The sequence below is a fragment of the Haliaeetus leucocephalus genome, unplaced genomic scaffold (genome assembly GCF_000737465.1).
Source record: "Haliaeetus leucocephalus isolate CR32 unplaced genomic scaffold, Haliaeetus_leucocephalus-4.0 Scaffold374, whole genome shotgun sequence".
In the NCBI taxonomy this organism is placed as follows: Eukaryota; Metazoa; Chordata; class Aves; order Accipitriformes; family Accipitridae; genus Haliaeetus; species Haliaeetus leucocephalus.
Window position 1 is genome coordinate 36,429 of NW_010972810.1, and position 204 is coordinate 36,632.

The following is a 204-nucleotide window of genomic DNA, read 5'->3' on the forward strand; positions in this document are numbered from 1 at the left end:
CTTGGCCCCCCGACCCCATAACCTGTGCCCTTTGACCCCCCGAGGCCTGCAACCCATGGGCCCTTGACCCCATAACCCTTGACCCATTGACCTGAGACCCACGTTGCCATGACCGTGACCCCACAACCCTTGACCTCATCATTCCCAACCCCAAATATTGACCCCTTGACCCCGCAACCCTTGACCTGCTGACCCAAGACCCCT